General features: G+C 48.6%; 1 protein-coding gene across 2 annotated transcripts in view; it reads left to right on the top strand.

The window, feature by feature from the left end:
* The window catches only part of PPP1R1A (protein phosphatase 1 regulatory inhibitor subunit 1A), a 251213-nt gene that overhangs the window by 195079 nt on the left and 34979 nt on the right, over window positions 1-21155 (top strand). The gene's annotated exons all lie outside the window — the stretch shown is intronic.

Below are 21155 nucleotides of genomic sequence, written 5' to 3' on the forward strand. Positions count from 1 at the left end.
TTTTATGTTCAGTCTCAGTTTTATTTATTCCCCTGTCAATTTTTATAATCTTTAGTTACATAAACTAGTTAAATCAGCTGTGTTCCTAAGTAGATGTATCGTGACCACTACCAACAAACAAGAATGGCTTGTAAAATCTACACTGTTAAAGTAACACTTTGAAAACACATCAGATCTCAATAAGGAAAAATGTATCATTCTGCATATCTATACTGATATGGACTGGGTAATGTGTTCAGAGCGTAAAGATGCCCCATCATTTGATGGAAATGAAAATGATCAACCTACAGAGGACTGAATTCAAAGACCCCGAAAATGAAAGTGAAGAAATGATGCAGCAGGCTAGTCCATTTTTCTGAAATTTCATTGCAGCAACTCAGAAGGGTACTCAGTAGTTTGTATGGCCCCTGCATGCCTGTATGTATGCCTGACAATGTCGGGACATGCTCCCAATGAGACGACGGATGGTGTCCTGGGGTATTTCCTCCCAGATCTGGACCAGGGCATCTCCTGGACAGTCTGAGGTACAACCTGGTGGCGTCGGATGGACCGAAACAGGATATCCTAGAGGTGTTCTATTGGATTTAGGTTAGGCAAATGTGGGGACCATTCAGTGGTATCAATTCCTTCATCCTCCAGGAACTGCCTGCATACTCTCACCACATGAGGCTGGGCATTGTCGTACATCAGGAGGAACCCAGGCCCCACTGCACCAGTGTAGGGTCTGACAATGGGTCAATCCAAAGATTTCATCCCAGTACCTAATGGCAGCCAGGGTGCCATTGTATAGGCTGTAGAGGTCTGTGCGTCCCTCCATGGATATGCCTCCCCAGTTCATCACTGACCCACCACCAAAACGGTCATGCTGAATGATGTTACAGGCAGCATAACATTCTCCATGGCTTCTCCAGAACGTTTCACATCTATCACATGTGCTCCGGGTGAACCTGCTCTCATCTGTGAAAAGCACAGGGCACAAGTGGCAGACCTGCCAATTCTGTGGTTCAATGGCAAATACAAACTCTGTAGGGTCCAGGTATCACCTCCCATTACCAGTAGTGACACTGAACTTAGCCAAATGCAAAACTAGTGAAAAACAGTCAGAAAAGATAAGTAGGGAAAAAATGTCAGTGTGCTCCACCTGTAAAACCAATCCTGATTTGGGGGTCATCTCATTATTGGCCATCCAATGCACCTTTTGTTAATTTCATTAACACCAAAGCAGCTGAAGCTGATTACCAACCCCCTCTGATACTTAACCATTAGCCGCCCGGCCAATGGCCATTTGGTGGCTTCAGATGTGTCTCTTCACTCCGGGTGCACGCCATTTGGCGTGCTCCCGCACATGCGCAGTTTGCGCTAATGCAGAGCGGCGCAGCAGTGCGATCTGTCACTGGCCGAGCACCTCGGACACGGCCGATGAGAGATCCGAGTACCGGCTCCCTTTGCTGGTACCATGTGACCTGCTATGACCAATCACAGCAGGTCACATGACAGTTGTATACAATGAATGGCTAGTGCCTAGCTGTGAATGGTCACAGCTAATCACATGCACATGTCATGTGATTAGCTGTGACCAAATCACAGCTAAGCACAAAAAAAAAAAAAAGCTGAATGAATCGATTTCATTCAGGTAAATGCTTGCTTATAGCAAAGTAATTATTTGCTATAAGCAAATTGTGTAAAAAAAAAAAAATACTGATCACTTCCCCAAAGTAGTACAATGTTACTATGGTAACATTAAACTACTTTGGTCATAGTAAAATATGAAAAAAAAATCTTAAAAAAAATAAAAAAAAATGTAATAAAAAATTAAATATAATAAAAAAATTTAAAAAAATTAAAAAAATATATATTTTTTTTTTTTTCATACTGTCACCAGTCAGTGTCCCTGTTAACCGCCATGCCAGTTATATGATGACGCTATACTGCACTGGTGACAGTATGTAAAAAAAAAAATAGTGAAAATAATTTTTTTAATTTTTTCATTTTCCGAAAAATTATGACAAAAAAATACAACTTCAAAAAACTCGCCATGCCTCTTATGAAGTACGTCGGACTGTCTACTCTGGAAAAAGGGGTCATTTGTGGGATATCTGTACTGTTCTGACATTCTTGGACCTCAAGAATTTAGATTGGCTGTCAGTACTTCAGGATTGATCAATATTCAGATCTATACCATAGTTTGTGAACTCTATAACCTTCCTACAAACTAAAAAATACATCCTAATTTGGGTTATTTTCACCAAAGACATGTAGCAGAATACATCTCGGCCTAAATTTATGAAGAACAATTATTTATTTGTAAACTTTTATAACAGAAACAAAGAAAAATGTGTTTTTTTTTCAAAATTTTTGGTCTTTTTTTGTTAATTTAGCAAAAAATAAAAACCCCAGCGGTGATTAAATACCACCAAAAGAAAGCTCTAGTTGTGTGAAGAAAATGATAACATTTTAGTTTGGGTACAGTGTTGTATGACCGCGCAATTGTCATTCAAAGTGTGAGAGCGCTGAAACCTGAAAAATGGCCTGGGCAGGAAGGTGTAAAATTGCACGGTATTGAAACGGTTAACTGACCAGATCAATATCCTAGGAGTTTAACAGACTTGATGCTATACTCTGAATAAAAAGTGTTCCTTTAATTTTTTTGAGCAGTGTATATGCAGTTGGGACTTAGTTATTGCCTATGATTAGACCTTGGTTTGAACATGATGTATAGATTGCAGTGGAACACAGGTCTTTACCCTTTTGCCAACCACTGCATCTATTTTAGACAACCATAGAAATCTACCAGCAAGTACTTTCATGTGCACAATATATTTATTTATCCATATTCTAACTTTTGACATTGAAAGAATATCCAATTCAGGACTCTACAAGGATGAGGGCACACAATCTCTTTTCCATGATAATGATGTATTTGGCAGTCCAACAAAGTTTCCATGGTGAAACTGTTCAGGACATAGGGCCATTATTTTGCAATAATCCCAACAATGGCTTACAGTCAGTAATAATAGCTCTTATGCCATATTCCATGGATGTTATTTAATCCTGTAACAACAACCAAGGCCTCTTTGCTAAGTACAGTGCACCCAGAAAGTATTCACAGCACTTAACTTTTTGCCACATTTTGTTATCTTACAGCCTTATTCCAAAATGGATTAAGTTATTTTTTTTCCTCAACATTCTACAAACAATACCCCATATCTACAACATGAATTAAATTTGTTTTGAAATCTTTGCAATTTATTAAAAATAAAAAATGAAAAAAAAACCACATGTACATAAGTATTTTACAGCTTTTGAGCAATGCTTTGTTGAAGCACCTTTAGTACCAATTACAGCCTCAAGTCATTTGACTATGATGCTACAAGCTTGGCACACCTATTTTTGGGCAATTTCTCTCATTCTGCTTTGCAGTACCTCTCAAGCTCCATCAGGTTGGATGGGAAGCATCCGTGCACAGCCATTTTCAGATCTCTCCAGAGATGTTCTATTGGGTTCAAGTTTGGGCTCTGGCTGGGCCACTCCAGGACATTCACAGAGTTGGCCCGTAGCCACTCCTTTGTTATGTGGGCTGTGTGCATAGGGCTTAGGATTGTTGTCCTGTTGAAAGGTTAACCCGTTGCCCCAGTCTAAGGTCTAGAGTGCTCTGGAACAGGTTTTCATCAAGGATGTCTTTCCTTTGATGATGGCTAGTCTCCCAGTTCCTGCCGCTCAAAAACATCCCCACAGCATGATGCTGCCACCACCATGCTTCACTGTAGGGATGGTATTGGCCAGGTGATGAGCGGTGCCTGGTTTACTCCAGACATGATGCTTGGTATTCAGGCCAAAGAGTTTAATCTTTGTTTCATCAGACCAGAGAGTTTTGTTTCTCATGGTCTGATAGTCCCTCAGGTGCCTTTTGGCAAACTCCAGGTGGGCTGCCATTTGCCTCTTACTGAGGAGTGGCTTCCATCTGGCCACTCTACCATACAGGCCAGATTGATGGAGTGCTGCAGAGATGGTTGTACTTCTGGAAGGTTCTCCCCTCTCCACAGAGAAAGCTGGAGCTCTTTCAGAGTGACCATCTGGTGCTTGGTTACCTCCCTGGGTAAGGCCATTACCCTCGAAGGCTCATTTTGGCCAGGTGGCCCAGTCTAGGAAGATTCCTGGTGGTTCCAAATTTCTTCCATTTATGGATGATGGAGGCCACTGTGCTCATTAGGACCTTCAATGCTGAAGACATTTTTCTGTACCCTTCCCCAGATCTGTGCCTTGATACAATCCTGTCTCGGAGGTCTACGGACAACTCCTTGGGCTTCATGGTTTGGTTTGTGCTCTGACATGCACTGTTAACTGTGGGACCTTATATAGACAGGTTTATGCCTTTCCTAATTATGTCCAATCAACTGAATTTCCCACAGGTGGGATCAAGTTGTGGAAACATCTCAAGGATAATCAGTGGGAACAGGATGCTCCAGAGCTCAATTTTGAGTGTCATGGCAAAGGCTGTGAATACTTATGTACATGTGTTTTTTTGTTTTTTAATTTTAATAAATTGTAATGTTTCAAAACAAACTTCTTTCATGTTGTCATTATGGGGTATTGTCTGTAGAATGTCGAGGAGAAAAATAAATTTAATCCATTTTAGAATAAGGCTGTAACATAGCAAAATGTGGCAAAAGTTAAGCACTATGAATACTTTCTGGATGCACTGTATATTTTGTATTGTACTCCCAGTCCTAGAAGCTTTAACTACTTCCCGCCCGGCTTATAGTAAAATGACGGCCAGGCAAGCCGACCGGGCATCATATGACGTCCTTCTCAAATCGTGCCTTGCGCATGCCCGCAGGGCCTCACTGTGGAGAGATCTGTCACTGGCTGTGTACCTCGGACACGGCAAATGTCAGATCTGTGTACCGGCCCCATTGCCAGTACCATGTGACCTGCTGTGACCAATCACAGCAGGCCACATGACAGTTGTATACAATGGATGGCTTCCTTTCATGCCATTCATTCTATACAAGTGTGTCTAGCTGTGAATGATCACAGTGATCACATACACAGGCTGGGCCAATCACATCCCATCTGTGTTATGTGATTAGCCCTGGCCAATCAGAGCTAATCACAACAAAAAAACCTGAATGAATTGATTTCATTCAGTTAAATGCTTGCTTATAGCAAAGAAATTCTTTTCTATAAGCAATCAATTTGTGGAGAAAAATAAATAAATAAAATACTGATCACTTTCCCAAAGTAGTACAATGTTACTATGGCAACATTATACTACTTTGGTCATAGTGTAATATGAAAACAAATCTTAAAATAAAGAGAAAAAAAGGTAATAAAAAATAAAAAAACTATTTAAAAAATTGAAAAAAATTATACATTTTTCTTTTTCCTTACTGTCACCAGTCAGTGCCACACCAGTTATATGATGATGCTGTACTGCGCTGGTGACAGTATGTAGAAAAAAAAATTGTGAAAATAATTTTTTTAATTACTTCATTTTCCGAAAAATTATGTAAAAAACATTACTTATAAAAACTCTCCATGCCTCTTATGAAATACGTCAGACTGTCTATCTTGCAAAAGGGGTCATTTGGGAGATATCTGTACTGTTCTGACATTTTTGGGCCTCAAGAAATTAGATTGGCGGTCAGTACTTCAGAACTGATACATTTTCAGATCTATCCCATAGTTTGTGAACTCTATAACTTTCCTACAGACTAAATAATAAATACTGATTTGGGTTATATTCACCAAAGAAATGTAGCAGAATACATCTTGGCCTAAATTTATGAAGAACACTTATTTATTTGCAATCTTTTAGAACAGAAACAAAGAAAAAGTGTTTTTCAAAAGTTTCGGCTTTTTTTTGTTAATTTAGCAAAAAATAAAAATACCAGTGGTGATTAAATACCACCAAAAGAAAGCTCTAGTTGTGTGAACAAAATGATAAACATTTAGTTTGGGTACAGTATAGCATGACCGCGCAATTGTCATTCAAAGTGTGAGAGTGCTGAAACCTGAAAATTGTCCTGGGCAGGAAGGGGGTAAAAGTGCCCGGTATTGAAGTGGTTAAACACCTCTGCACCAACCTCCTGCCATTTCCAGGTTATATTTTAACAGTCTGAAAAGGCTCAGCAAGAGTAATTTGACTTTCAAGAAAGAATGATACAAGTTAAACAAAACTAAAACCTCCTTCTCTTTATGGGCTAGGAAGCTGCCATTTAGCTTCTGTTTTAGCTGCAGGTGCTATGGTGCTGCCAGGGGGGGACTGACCATTCAAGCACTCGGGCACTGCCCGAGGGCCCAGGGTCAGTAGGGGGCCCCATGAAATGCCCCTGGTACTTTTTATAGGCTTTTTTGGGTGTGCTTTGAGTGTGGGCAAGGACAAAGGGGCCCCATGATCCCCTATTGCCCAAGGGCCCCATGAGTTGTCAGTCCGCCCCTGGGTGCTGCATATGTGATCAGTTATGGCACCAGCAATTTGATGGTTCGACAGTTTGGTTGAGAGCACAGGCTACTGTGACAGTTATCATTAATGCATTGAATGTAACTGTTTTTGGAAACAGTTAAATTGATGGGTTTAGCACCTCATTAAGGAGCAATAAGGATTCCTGCAGATCTACATTATTGTTGGGAGCATGAGCTTTCAGTTTTACAACCATTAATTGAATTCCATTATCAACTTTGTAGGAACTCAGTAGAGATGAGCGAATCGAAGTAGCCGAAGTGGAATTCGAGTCGAATATCGGAAAAATTTCGATTCGCGCCGAATCCGAAAAATAGCCTAATTCGGACGCGCGAATCGAAATTTTTCCGAAAATGGCGGCTGACATGTGCGGCGACGGAGCGGGGATGTCTGGGAAGGCGCGCAGACAAGGCGCGCTGACCCATAATGCATTCCTCAACGACATGTGATCGCATCAGCCAATCAGCAGCCAGCCAGCTAGCACTGTGTAATGGTCGAGCTATAAATAGCGGCCATTTTGGAATTCTTCATTTGCCTGCAGTCATTGAACAGAGGCAGACCGCTCTGTATTAGGGACAGGGACAGAGTTAGGGCCACAGAAACGATACTTGGGGACAGAGAAACGATACTTAGGGACAGAGAACTATTACTCAGGGACACAGAATTGTTAATTAGGGCCACAGAATCGTTACTTAGGGACAAAGAAACGCTAGTTAGGGCCACAGAATTCATACTCAGGGACAGACAGAATTGTTACTGAGTGCCAGAGAATTGTTACTTAGGGCCACAGAAACGTTATTAGGGCCACAGAATTGTTACTCAGGGACAGACAGAATTGTTACTGAGTGCCAGAGAATTGTTACTTAGGGCCACAGAAACGTTATTAGGGCCACAGAATTGTTACTCAGGGACAGACAGAATTGTTACTGAGTGCCAGATAATTGTTACTTAGGGCCACAGAAACGTTATTAGGGCCACAGAATTGTTACTCAGGGACAGACAGAATTGTTACTGAGTGCCAGAGAATTGTTACTTAGGGCCACAGAAACTTTAGTTAGGGCCACAGAATTGTTACTCAGGGACAGACACAGAATTGTTACTGAGGGCCACAGAACTGTTACTTAGGGCCACAGAATTATTACTCGCACAGACACAGAATTGTTACACAGGGACACAGAACTGTTACTGAGGGCCACAGAACCGTTACTTAGGGCCACAGAATTGTTACTCGCACAGACACAGAATTCTTACTCGCACAGACACAGAATTGTTACTCGCACAGACACAGAATTGTTACTGAGGGCCACAGAACTGTTAGTTAGGGCCACAGAATTGTTACTCGCACAGACACAGAATTGTTACTCGCACAGACACAGAATTGTTACTGAGGGCCACAGAACTGTTACTTGGGGCCACAGAAACGTTAATCAGGGACACAGAATTGTTACTGAGGGCCACAGAACTGTTACTTAGGGCCACAGAATTGTTACTCGCACAGACACAGAATTGTTACACAGGGACACAGAACTGTTACTGAGGGCCACAGAACCGTTACTTAGGGCCACAGAATTGTTACTCGCACAGACACAGAATTGTTACTCGCACAGACACAGAATTGTTACTCGCACAGACACAGAATTGTTACTCAGGGACACAGAACTGTTACTGAGGGCCACAGAACTGTTACTTAGGGCCACAGAATTGTTGCTCGCACAGACACAGAATTCTTACTCGCACAGACACAGAATTGTTACTCAGGGACACAGAACTGTTACTTAGGGCCACAGAACTGTTAGTTAGGGCCACAGAATTGTTACTCGCACAGACACAGAATTGTTACTCGCACAGACACAGAATTGTTACTGAGGGCCACAGAACTGTTACTTGGGGCCACAGAAACGTTAATCAGGGACACAGAATTGTTACTGAGGGCCACAGAACTGTTAGGGCCACAGAATTGTTACTCGCACAGACACAGAATTGTTACTCGCACAGACACAGAATTGTTACTGAGGGCCACAGAACTGTTACTTGGGGCCACAGAAACGTTAATCAGGGACACAGAATTGTTACTGAGGGCCACAGAACTGTTACTTAGGGCCACAGAATTGTTACTCGCACAGACACAGAATTGTTACTCGCACAGACACAGAATTGTTACTGAGGGCCACAGAACTGTTACTTAGGGCCACAGAATTATTACTCGCACAGACACAGAATTGTTACACAGGGACACAGAACTGTTACTGAGGGCCACAGAACCGTTACTTAGGGCCACAGAATTGTTACTCGCACAGACACAGAATTGTTACTCGCACAGACACAGAATTGTTACTCGCACAGACACAGAATTGTTACTCAGGGACACAGAACTGTTACTGAGGGCCACAGAACTGTTACTTAGGGCCACAGAATTGTTGCTCGCACAGACACAGAATTCTTACTCGCACAGACACAGAATTGTTACTCAGGGACACAGAACTGTTACATATGGGCCACAGAACTGTTAGTTAGGGCCACAGAATTGTTACTCGCACAGACACAGAATTGTTACTCGCACAGACACAGAATTGTTACTGAGGGCCACAGAACTGTTACTTGGGGCCACAGAAACGTTAATCAGGGACACAGAATTGTTACTGAGGGCCACAGAACTGTTACTTAGGGCCACAGAATTGTTACTCGCACAGACACAGAATTGTTACTGAGGGCCACAGAACTGTTACTTGGGGCCACAGAAACGTTAATCAGGGACACAGAATTGTTACTGAGGGCCACAGAACTGTTACTTAGGGCCACAGAATTGTTACTCGCACAGACACAGAATTGTTACACAGGGACACAGAACTGTTACTGAGGGCCACAGAACCGTTACTTAGGGCCACAGAATTGTTACTCGCACAGACACAGAATTGTTACTCGCACAGACACAGAATTGTTACTGAGGGCCACAGAACTGTTACTTGGGGCCACAGAAACGTTAATCAGGGACACAGAATTGTTACTGAGGGCCACAGAACTGTTACTTAGGGCCACAGAATTGTTACTCGCACAGACACAATTGTTACTCAGGGACACAGAACTGTTACTGAGGGCCACAGAACTGTTACTTAGGGCCACAGAATTGTTACTCGCACAGACACAGAATTCTTAGTCGCACAGACACAGAATTGTTACTGAGGGCCACAGAACTGTTACTTGGGGCCACAGAAACGTTAATCAGGGACACAGAATTGTTACTGAGGGCCACAGAACTGTTACTTAGGGCCACAGAATTGTTACTCGCACAGACACAGAATTGTTACTCGCACAGACACAGAATTGTTACTGAGGGCCACAGAACTGTTACTTGGGGCCACAGAAACGTTAATCAGGGACACAGAATTGTTACTGAGGGCCACAGAACTGTTACTTAGGGCCACAGAATTGTTACTCGCACAGACACAGAATTGTTACTCACACAGACACAGAATTGTTACTGAGGGCCACAGAACTGTTACTTGGGGCCACAGAAACGTTAATCAGGGACACAGAATTGTTACTGAGGGTCACAGAACTGTTACTTAGGGCCACAGAATTGTTACTTGCACAGACACAGAATTGTTACACAGGGACACAGAACTGTTACTGAGGGCCACAGAACCGTTACTTAGGGCCACAGAATTGTTACTCGCACAGACACAGAATTGTTACTCGCACAGACACAGAATTGTTACTCAGGGACACAGAACTGTTACTGAGGGCCACAGAACTGTTACTTAGGGCCACAGAATTGTTACTCGCACAGACACAGAATTCTTACTCGCACAGACACAGAATTGTTACTCAGGGACACAGAACTGTTACTGAGGGCCACAGAACTGTTACTTAGGGCCACAGAATTGTTACTCGCACAGACACAGAATTGTTACTCACACAGACACAGAATTGTTACTGAGGGCCACAGAACTGTTACTTGGGGCCACAGAAACGTTAATCAGGGACACAGAATTGTTACTGAGGGCCACAGAATTGTTACTCGCACAGACACAGAATTGTTATTCGCACAGACACAGAATTGTTACTGAGGGCCACAGAACATTTACTTGGGGCCACAGAAACGTTAATCAGGGACACAGAATTGTTACTGAGGGCCACAGAACTGTTACTTAGGGCCACAGAATTGTTACTCGCACAGACACAGAATTGTTACTCGCACAGACACAGAATTGTTACTGAGGGCCACAGAACTGTTACTTGGGGCCACAGAAACGTTAATCAGGGACACAGAATTGTTACTGAGGGCCACAGAACTGTTACTTAGGGCCACAGAATTGTTACTTGCACAGACACAGAATTGTTACACAGGGACACAGAACTGTTACTGAGGGCCACAGAACCGTTACTTAGGGCCACAGAATTGTTACTCGCACAGACACAGAATTGTTACTCGCACAGACACAGAATTGTTACTCAGGGACACAGAACTGTTACTGAGGGCCACAGAACTGTTACTTAGGGCCACAGAATTGTTACTCGCACAGACACAGAATTCTTACTCGCACAGACACAGAATTGTTACTCAGGGACACAGAACTGTTACTGAGGGCCACAGAACTGTTACTTAGGGCCACAGAATTGTTACTCGCACAGACACAGAATTGTTACTCACACAGACACAGAATTGTTACTGAGGGCCACAGAACTGTTACTTGGGGCCACAGAAACGTTAATCAGGGACACAGAATTGTTACTGAGGGCCACAGAATTGTTACTCGCACAGACACAGAATTGTTACTCGCACAGACACAGAATTGTTACTGAGGGCCACAGAACTGTTACTTGGGGCCACAGAAATGTTAATCAGGGACACAGAATTGTTACTGAGGGCCACAGAACTGTTACTTAGGGCCACAGAATTGTTACTCGCACAGACACAGAATTGTTACTCGCACAGACACAGAATTGTTACTGAGGGCCACAGAACTGTTACTTGGTACCACAGAAACATTAATCAGGGACACAGAATTGTTACTGAGGGCCACAGAATTGTTACTCGCACAGACACAGAATTGTTACTCGCACAGACACAGAATTGTTACTGAGGGCCACAGAACTGTTACTTGGGGCCACAGAAACGTTAATCAGGGACACAGAATTGTTACTGAGGGCCACAGAACTGTTACTTAGGGCCACAGAATTGTTACTCGCACAGACACAGAATTGTTACTCAGGGACACAGAATTGTTACTCAGGGACACATAATCGTTTAATTAAAGAGTATGTCAGACAACATGCAGAGGAGTGGCAGAGGAGGCAATGTTTTAGGAGCGAGCAGACGTGGCAGCAGAGGAAGGGGTCAAGGCAGCACTATTCGCAGCCAGAGGCCAGTGCTCCCGGTGTCATCCAGCGGTCGTGTCTCCACCGACAACCCTGCCGTCATCGATTGGTTGGCTCGGTCGTCTTCCTCTTCCCAGGTCACCTCTGACACCTACAGCCAACGGTCGGTGGGTACGTCAGACACAACCGTTAGTTGGCATGGCCCGGGACCAAGCCCACTGAAATCACGTGTCCTCTACCTGCCCCTGTCCTTTGGTGTTCCCTCACCAAGCGAAGTATCGCATGCTGTGGGCTCAGCCCCACTGTACAGTGAGGAAGAGCTAACAGAGGGCGGTCAGGAACGGGGGGAGACATCCGCCTTTTCAGCAGCCAGGCGAAGAAGTAGTGGCGAGGAGAGTGGCCCGGTAGCCGGTCTAGAGACAGGTCTGTCTCCTGACCCAGACGCAGCCGAGGGGGCTAGTAGTGAGGCGGAGACCCTACTTGATGATGAGGAGGTTGATTGCACTTGGCAGCCTCGTCGTCATCAGGCAATTTCTTCCGCATCATCAGGAGAAGAGGGTGGCAGCTTGGCAGTGAGCGAAACAGTCGGTGGGTTGCCCAGGAGACAGCAGCAGGGTCGCAGCAGTGTCAGTGGAAGCAGTGTCAGTGGAGCCAAACGGACACGGAGTAGAGCACCAGCTCCACTGCAGCCTACCACCACGGCCAGTAGTGGTGCCGGTGTGCACGGAGGAAGCAGCAGTCAGCCAGTGAGGAGTATCGGGGGCAAAGTTTCCTACTCGGCGGTGTGGCAATTTTTCGTCAAGCCGCCCGAGGAAGTAAACGTAGCCGTATGTCGACTATGTGGCCAGAAAGTCAAGCGTGGCCAGGGGGCCCATGTTGGGACTACAGCGTTGCGGCAGCATATGCAGCGTCGCCATTTGGTGGCCTGGGAAAACCGTGATAAAGATACGGCGGTTCTGCCCGCCCCAGCCCCCGCTCCATCACCCGCTCCGTTACTTGCTCCGTCACCCGACGTCAATCGCCCTCCATCAGCCAGTCAAGGCTCCAACACCTCTGCTGAGGGGAGTTGTAGCTCGTTGGCATCTTCCGCTCATTCAGATGCTCCTTCTCCTGCTACTCCTCTTCACGGATTCCGTCAGCAGTCTTTCTTGGAATCCGTTTCCAAGAGACAACAGTTTGCGAGCACGCACCCGACGGTGCAAAAGCTGAACGTCCTCCTGTCCAAGTTGCTGGTGCTGCAGTCCCTCCCTTTCCAAGTGGTGGACTCAGCACCTTTCAGAGAAATGATGGCTTGTGCCGCGCCGCGGTGGAGAGTGCCAAGCCGTCATTTCTTCGCCAAAAAGGCAGTGCCAGCCCTGCATTCACATGTAGAAGAAATGGTGGGCCAGTCTTTGAGCATGTCGGTCTCTGCCAAAGTGCACGGCAGCGCCGACGTGTGGAGCTGTAACTACGGTCAGGGACAGTACATGTCATTTACGGCCCACTGGGTGAACGTGGTGCCGTCACAGCCGCACCAGCAACTTGGACAGGTCACGCCGCTTTTGCCTCCACATTTGCACCTTGGTCCGGCAAAGATGTCCGCCTCTACCACCTCTTCTTCCGCCGTGTCCTCAGCCGCCACCCCCGTGCCAAGTCCCATTACCCGACCGGCATATCACATGTGCAGGGCGCAACGGTGTCACGCTGTTCTGCACCTGGTATGCCTTGGCGAACGTAGTCACACAGGGGAGGAACTTCTGAGTGTAATGAACAGAGAAATCGACAGATGGCTGTCTCCGCGCACACTGAAAATCGGAACCATGTTGACCGACAACGGAAAGAACATGGTGTCTGCTCTGCGTCAAGGAAGGTTGTGCCATGCGCCATGCATGGCTCACGTGTTCAATCTGGTTGTCAAGCGGTTCCTAAAATCCACCATCCCACTGCAAGACATCCTTAAAATGTCACGTAAACTTTGCATGCATTTCAGCCATTCCTACACCGCAAAGCACACCCTCCTTGAGCTGCAGCGGCAGAACGGAATTCCACATCATCGCCTGATCTGCGACATTGCAACAAGGTGGAATTCAACCCTACACATGTTAGACCGCCTTTACGAGCAGCGAAAGGCCATCACCGATTTCCTGATGTTACAAGCGGATAAAGGTACTCCCCTGTGTAACTTCGATGTCAGCCATTGGCAGCTCATGCGTGACACCTGCCGCTTGCTCAGGCCCTTTGAGGAGGCCACGCTATTCGTGAGTCGGCAGGACTATGGGATGAACGACGTCATTCCTCTGTTGCACGTCCTTGAACAAATGCTGTTAACAATGGCTGGTCAGGGTGCGGTAGACGTGGCGCACAGATCTCAACGCCACATGACCCCTGTGGGGGCAGGACAGGAAGAAGAGGAGGAGGTAGAGGAGGACATTTGTGCTCAGGAATTATTGAGTGAAATGGGTGGTTTTTCCACTCAGCGGACAGGAGTGGAGGAGCAGGAGCATCTGGTAGAGGAGGAGGAGGAGGAGACAGAGGACCCAGACGCACCGTGGCAGTATGCTGTGGAGATGGAGGCAGGGAGTCCCTCGCATTCCTTGGCACAAATGGCCCATAGCATGCTCGGTTGCTTGCGTAGCGACAGCCGAATAATAACCATCAGACAGAGGGATGACTTTTGGCTGTCCACCTTGTTGGACCCTCGCTACCGTTCCAAAATGGTGGCCTTTTTCACACCTGCTGAGAGGGAGGCCAAAATAACGTACTATAAAAACCACCTATGTAGTCAGTTGGTCTCTGCCTTTGTGCGCCAACGTCCATCCTCAGACACTGTGGGCCCTGTGCGCTCGCGTTCCGCTGCCATGGCAGCAGGGGAGGGGTGGGGTGGTAGGAGCAGTGGCAGCTCCACCAGCAGCGGCTGCCTCAGTCTGCAGTCGATGATGAGTAGCTTTCTTCACCAGCGCAGTGAGGAAACTACTAACCAGCCGCAGCAGCAGCAGCATCAGGTGGACCTGGAGCAGGACCTCAAACAACAGGCTTGAGCCTACTTGGACAGCACCCTGCCAACCGAGGTAGACAATCCCCTTGACTACTGGTCAACAAAACTTGACCTTTGGCCCCAACTAGCTGAATTTGCTCTTGAAAGGCTGTCATGCCCGGCCAGTAGCGTGGCATCGGAGCGCGTGTTTAGTGCGGCAGGAGGTATTGTAACTCCGCGGAGGACACGACTGTCCACCCAAAGTGTGGAGAGACTCACGTTTGTGAAAATGAATCAGGCGTGGATTAGTCTGGATTTCAAACCACCAGTTCCTGACACAACTGACTAAATCCACCATGAATCATGCCTCAAACATGTGCCACTTTGAGGTCTCCTCACACACTGCTGGTGTGTTGAATTTTTTTACATAGGGTGCTGGCAGATTACGGGCCTCCTATAGCTGCTGCCAGGCCCCTAATCTGCCATGGGCCCCTATATACCGCCTCCTCATGCTGCTGCCAAGTCCAGAGTCTCTCATGGGTCCCTGTACGGCCTCCCATTGCTGCTGTCTCCATCGCCACACTCTGCCATGTGCCACTTTCAGGTCTCCTCACACACTGCTGGTGTAGAATTTTTTGACATAGGGTGCTGGCAGATTACGGGCCTCCCATAGCTGCTGCCAGGCCCCTAATCTGCCATGGGCCCCTATATACCGCCTCCTCATGCTGCTGCCAGGTCCACAGTGTCTCATGCCATGTGCCACTTTCAGGTCTCCTCACACTGCTGGTGTGTAGAATTTTTTGACATAGGGTGCTGGCAGATTATGGGCCTCCTATAGCTGCTGCCAGGCCCCTAATCTGCCATAGGCCCCTATATACCGCCTCCTCATGCTGCTGCCAGGTCCAGAGTCTCTCATGGGTCCCTGTACGGCCTCCCATTGCTGCTGTCTCCATCGCCACACTCTGCCATGTGCCACTTTCAGGTCTCCTCGCACACTGCTGGTGTGTAGAATTTTTTGACATAGGGTGCTGGCAGATTACGGGCCTCCCATAGCTGCTGCCAGGCCCCTAATCTGCCATGGGCCCCTATATACCGCCTCCTCATGCTGCTGCCAGGTCCACAGTGTCTCATGCCATGTGCCACTTTCAGGTCTCCTCACACTGCTGGTGTGTAGAATTTTTTGACATAGGGTGCTGGCAGATTACGGGCCTCCTATAGCTGCTGCCAGGCCCCTAATCTGCCATAGGCCCCTATATACCGCCTCCTCATGCTGCTGCCAGGTCCAGAGTCTCTCATGGGTCCCTGTACGGCCTCCCATTGCTGCTGTCTCCATCGCCACACTCTGCCATGTGCCACTTTCAGGTCTCCTCACACACTGCTGGTGTGTAGAATTTTTTGACATAGGGTGCTGGCAGATTACGGGCCTCCCATAGCTGCTGCCAGGCCCCTAATCTGCCATAGGCCCCTATATACCGCCTCCTCATGCTGCTGCCAGGTCCACAGTGTCTCATGCCATGTGCCACTTTCAGGTCTCCTCACACTGCTGGTGTGTTGAATTTTTTGACATAGGGTGCTGGCAGATTATGGGCCTCCTATAGCTGCTGCCAGGCCCCTAATCTGCCATAGGCCCCTATATACCGCCTCCTCATGCTGCTGCCAGGTCCAGAGTCTCTCATGGTTCCCTGTACGGCCTCCCATTGCTGCTGTCTCCATCGCCACACTCTGCCATGTGCCACTTTCAGGTCTCCTCACACTGCTGGTGTGTAGAATTTTTTGACATAGGGTGCTGGCAGATTACGGGCCTCCTATAGCTGCTGCCAGGCCCCTAATCTGCCATAGTCCCCTATATACCGCCTCCTCATGCTGCTGCCAGGTCCAGAGTCTCTCATGGGTCCCTGTACGGCCTCCCATTGCTGCTGTCTCCATCGCCACACTCTGCCATGTGCCACTTTCAGGTCTCCTCACACACTGCTGGTGTGTAGAATTTTTTGACATAGGGTGCTGGCAGATTACGGGCCTCCCATTGCTGCTGCCAGGCCCCTAATCTGCCATGGGCCCCTATACCGCCTCCTCATGCTGCTGCCAAGTCCAGAGTCTCTCATGGGTCCCTGTACGGCCTCCCATTGCTGCTGTCTCCATCGCCACACTCTGCCATGTGCCACTTTCAGGTCTCCTCACACACTGCTGGTGTGTAGAATTTTTTGACATAGGGTGCTGGCAGATTACGGGCCTCCCATAGCTGCTGCCAGGCCCCTAATCTGCCATGGGCCCCTATATACCGCCTCCTCATGCTGCTGCCAGGTCCACAGTGTCTCATGCCATGTGCCACTTTCAGGTCTCCTCACACTGCTGGTGTGTTGAATTTTTTGACATAGGGTGCTGGCAGATTATGGGCCTCCTATAGCTGCTGTCAGGCCCCTAATCTGCCATAGGCCCCTATATACCGCCTCCTCATGCTGCTGCCAGGTCCAGAGTCTCTCATGGTTCCCTGTACGGCCTCCCATTGCTGCTGTCTCCATCGCCACACTCTGCCATGTGCCACTTTCAGGTCTCCTCACACTGCTGGTGTGTAGAATTTTTTGACATAGGGTGCTGGCAGATTACGGGCCTCCTATAGCTGCTGCCAGGCCCCTAATCTGCCATAGTCCCCTATATACCGCCTCCTCATGCTGCTGCCAGGTCCAGAGTCTCTCATGGGTCCCTGTACGGCCTCCCATTGCTGCTGTCTCCATCGCCACACTCTGCCATGTGCCACTTTCAGGTCTCCTCACACACTGCTGGTGTGTAGAATTTTTTGACATAGGGTGCTGGCAGATTACGGGCCTCCCATTGCTGCTGCCAGGCCCCTAATCTGCCATGGGCCCCTATACCGCCTCCTCATGCTGCTGCCAAGTCCAGAGTCTCTCATGGGTCCCTGTACGGCCTCCCATTGCTGCTGTCTCCATCGCCACACTCTGCCATGTGCCACTTTCAGGTCTCCTCGCACACTGCTGGTGTGTAGAATTTTTTGACATAGGGTGCTGGCAGATTACGGGCCTCCCATAGCTGCTGCCAGGCCCCTAATCTGCCATGGGCCCCTATATACCGCCTCCTCATGCTGCTGCCAGGTCCACAGTGTCTCATGCCATGTGCCACTTTCAGGTCTCCTCACACTGCTGGTGTGTTGAATTTTTTGACATAGGGTGCTGGCAGATTACGGGCCTCCCATAGCTGCTGCCAGGCCCCTAATCTGCCATGGGCCCCTATATACCGCCTCCTCGTGCTGCTGCCAGGTCCACAGTGTCTCATGCCATGTGCCACTTTCAGGTCTCCTCACACTGCTGGTGTGTAGAATTTTTTGACATAGGGTGCTGGCAGATTACGGGCCTCCTATAGCTGCTGCCAGGCCCCTAATCTGCCATAGGCCCCTATATACCGCCTCCTCATGCTGCTGCCAGGTCCAGAGTCTCTCATGGGTCCCTGTACGGCCTCCCATTGCTGCTGTCTCCATCGCCACACTCTGCCATGTGCCACTTTCAGGTCTCCTCACACACTGCTGGTGTGTAGAATTTTTTGACATAGGGTGCTGGCAGATTACGGGCCTCCCATTGCTGCTGCCAGGCCCCTAATCTGCCATGGGCCCCTATAGCGCCTCCTCATGCTGCTGCCAAGTCCAGAGTCTCTCATGGGTCCCTGTACGGCCTCCCATTGCTGCTGTCTCCATCGCCACACTCTGCCATGTGCCACTTTCAGGTCTCCTCACACACTGCTGGTGTGTAGAATTTTTTGACATAGGGTGCTGGCAGATTACGGGCCTCCCATAGCTGCTGCCAGGCCCCTAATCTGCCATGGGCCCCTATATACCGCCTCCTCATGCTGCTGCCAGGTCCACAGTGTCTCATGCCATGTGCCACTTTCAGGTCTCCTCACACTGCTGGTGTGTAGAATTTTTTGACATAGGGTGCTGGCAGATTACGGGCCTCCTATAGCTGCTGCCAGGCCCCTAATCTGCCATAGGCCCCTATATACCGCCTCCTCATGCTGCTGCCAGGTCCAGAGTCTCTCATGGGTCCCTGTACGGCCTCCCATTGCTGCTGTCTCCATCGCCACACTCTGCCATGTGCCACTTTCAGGTCTCCTCACACACTGCTGGTGTGTAGAATTTTTTGACATAGGGTGCTGGCAGATTACGGGCCTCCCATAGCTGCTGCCAGGCCCCTAATCTGCCATGGGCCCCTATATACCGCCTCCTCATGCTGCTGCCAGGTCCACAGTGTCTCATGCCATGTGCCACTTTCAGGTCTCCTCACACTGCTGGTGTGTAGAATTTTTTGACATAGGGTGCTGGCAGATTACGGGCCTCCTATAGCTGCTGCCAGGCCCCTAATCTGCCATAGGCCCCTATATACCGCCTCCTCATGCTGCTGCCAGGTCCAGAGTCTCTCATGGGTCCCTGTACGGCCTCCCATTGCTGCTGTCTCCATCGCCACACTCTGCCATGTGCCACTTTCAGGTCTCCTCACACACTGCTGGTGTGTAGAATTTTTTGACATAGGGTGCTGGCAGATTACGGGCCTCCCATAGCTGCTGCCAGGCCCCTAATCTGCCATGGGCCCCTATATACCGCCTCCTCATGCTGCTGCCAGGTCCACAGTGTCTCATGCCATGTGCCACTTTCAGGTCTCCTCACACTGCTGGTGTGTAGAATTTTTTGACATAGGGTGCTGGCAGATTACGGGCCTCCTATAGCTGCTGCCAGGCCCCTAATCTGCCATAGGCCCCTATATACCGCCTCCTCATGCTGCTGCCAGGTCCAGAGTCTCTCATGATTCCCTGTACGGCCTCCCATTGCTGCTGTCTCCATCGCCACACTCTGCCATGTGCCACTTTCAGGTCTCCTCACACACTGCTGGTGTGTAGAATTTTTTGACATAGGGTGCTGGCAGATTACGGGCCTCCCATAGCTGCTGCCAGGCCCCTAATCTGCCATGGGCCCCTATATACCGCCTCCTCATGCTGCTGCCAGGTCCACAGTGTCTCATGCCATGTGCCACTTTCAGGTCTCCTCACACTGCTGGTGTGTAGAATTTTTTGACATAGGGTGCTGGCAGATTACGGGCCTCCTATAGCTGCTGCCAGGCCCCTAATCTGCCATAGGCCCCTATATACCGCCTCCTCATGCTGCTGCCAGGTCCAGAGTCTCTCATGGGTCCCTGTACGGCCTCCCATTGCTGCTGTCTCCATCGCCACACTCTGCCATGTGCCACTTTCAGGTCTCCTCACACACTGCTGGTGTGTAGAATTTTTTGACATAGGGTGCTGGCAGATTACGGGCCTCCCATAGCTGCTGCCAGGCCCCTAATCTGCCATGGGCCCCTATATACCGCCTCCTCATGCTGCTGCCAGGTCCACAGTGTCTCATGCCATGTGCCACTTTCAGGTCTCCTCACACTGCTGGTGTGTAGAATTTTTTGACATAGGGTGCTGGCAGATTACGGGCCTCCTATAGCTGCTGCCAGGCCCCTAATCTGCCATAGGCCCCTATATACCGCCTCCTCATGCTGCTGCCAGGTCCAGAGTCTCTCATGGGTCCCTGTACGGCCTCCCATTGCTGCTGTCTCCATCGCCACACTCTGCCATGTGCCACTTTCAGGTCTCCTCACACTGCTGGTGTGTAGAATTTTTTGACATAGGGTGCTGGCAGATTACGGGCCTCCCATTGCTGCTGCCAGGCACGTAATCTGCCATGGGCCCCCGTACCGACTCCTCATGCTGTGACGTTGCAACAAGGTGGAATTCAACCCTACATATGTTAGACCGCCTTTACGAACAGCGAAAGGCCATCACAGATTTCCTGATGTTAAAAGCGGATAAAGGTACTCCCTGTGTAACTTAGATGTCAGCCATTGGCAGCTCATGCGTGACACCTGCGCTTGCTCAGGCCCTTTGAGGAGGCCACGCTATTCGTGAGTCGGCAGGACTATGGGATGAACGACGTCATTCCTCTGTTGCACGTCCTGGAACAAATGCTGTTAACAATGGCTGGTCAGGGTGCGGTAGACGTGGCGCACAGATCTCAACGCCACATGACCCCTGTGGGGGCAGGACAGGAAGAAGAGGAGGAGGTAGAGGAGGACATTGGTGCTCAGGAATTATTGAGTGAAATGGGTGGTTTTTCCACTCAGCGGACAGGAGTGGAGGAGCAGGAGCATCTGGTAGAGGAGGAGGAGGAGGAGGAGACAGAGGACCCAGACGCACCGTGGCAGTATGCTGTGGAGATGGAGGCAGGGAGTCCCTCGCATTCCTTGGCACAAATGGCCCATAGCATGCTCGGTTGCTTGCGTAGCGTCAGCCGAATAATAACCATCAGACAGAGGGATGACTTTTGGCTGTCCACCTTGTTGGACCCTCGCTACCGTTCAAAAACGGTGGCCTTTTTCA

This window comes from Staurois parvus, unplaced genomic scaffold (genome assembly GCF_062004578.1).
Source record: "Staurois parvus isolate SC_StPar_1 unplaced genomic scaffold, SC_StPar_1.0 ptg000562l, whole genome shotgun sequence".
In the NCBI taxonomy this organism is placed as follows: domain Eukaryota; kingdom Metazoa; phylum Chordata; class Amphibia; order Anura; family Ranidae; genus Staurois; species Staurois parvus.